The sequence below is a fragment of the Nematolebias whitei genome, chromosome 1 (assembly GCF_014905685.2).
Source record: "Nematolebias whitei isolate Nwh7 chromosome 1, NemWhi1, whole genome shotgun sequence".
NCBI lineage: Eukaryota > Metazoa > Chordata > Actinopteri > Cyprinodontiformes > Rivulidae > Nematolebias > Nematolebias whitei.
Window position 1 is genome coordinate 10,620,073 of NC_056498.1, and position 965 is coordinate 10,621,037.

A 965-nucleotide genomic window follows, 5' to 3' on the forward strand; every position below is an offset into this window, starting at 1 on the left:
AATTCTCCTGAATAGGGACTTGAACCCTGGACCCTCAGATTAAAAGTTTGATGCTCTACCGTCTGAGCTATCCAGGCTCTTTAATGTCTCTCTACATATATGTTGCTGTTTGTCTGTCTGTTTCGTTTAACATTTATAAAGGTAACTGTCAATGAGCCAAGAGGACACTTTCACAAGAGAGTCCATTAAAAAGTGCAATTCGCCTGAACAGGGAGTTGAACCCTGGACCCTCAGATTAAGAGTCTGATGCTCTACCGTCTGAGGTATCCAGGCTCTAAAATGTCTCTCTATATATATGTTTCTGTTTGTCTGTCTGTTTCATTTAACATAGAGGTAACTGTCAATGAGCCAAGAGGTCACTTTCACAAGAGAGTCCATTAAAAAGCGCAATTCGCCGGAACAGGGACTTGAACCCTGCACCCTCAGATTAAAAGTCTGATGCACTACCGTCTGAGCTATCCAGGCTCTATAATCTTGATATATATATGTATCTTTCTGTCTGTCTGTTTCAATTTAACCAGTTTTATACTAGTGTAAATGAGACAATAACTCACTCGCACGAGAGTCCTGTAAAAAGTCAAATTTGTCTGAACAGGGACTTGAACTCTGGATCCTCAAATTAAGAGTATGAAACTATACTGATTGAGCTGTACAGGCTCTGTTTTCTATATGAATGTATCTGTTTGTTTCATTTAACCTGTATTTATACAGGTAAGCATGAATGAGCCACGAGGACTCACTTTCAAGAAAGTCCTGTAAAAGGTGCACTTCGCCTGAACAGGGACTTGAACCCTGACACTCAGATTAAAAGTCTGATGCTCTACCGTCTGAGATATCCAGGCTCTATAATCTCTCTCTATATATATGTTTCTGTTTGTCTGTCTGTTTCATTTAACGTATTCATAGAGGTAACTGTCAATGAGCCAAGAGGACACTTTCACAAGAGAGTCCATTAAAAAGCGCAA

At 39.8% G+C, this 965-nt stretch overlaps 2 non-coding genes across 2 annotated transcripts; both read right to left on the minus strand.

Moving 5' to 3' along the window:
- Positions 1 to 200: 200 nt before the first annotated feature.
- trnak-cuu lies at positions 201 to 273 on the minus strand. The gene has a single exon. It is a non-coding gene; the product is annotated as a tRNA-Lys (tRNA).
- Positions 274 to 770: 497 nt separating this feature from the next.
- Positions 771 to 842, minus strand: trnak-uuu. Its single transcript has one exon. It is a non-coding gene; the product is annotated as a tRNA-Lys (tRNA).
- Positions 843 to 965: the final 123 nt, after the last annotated feature.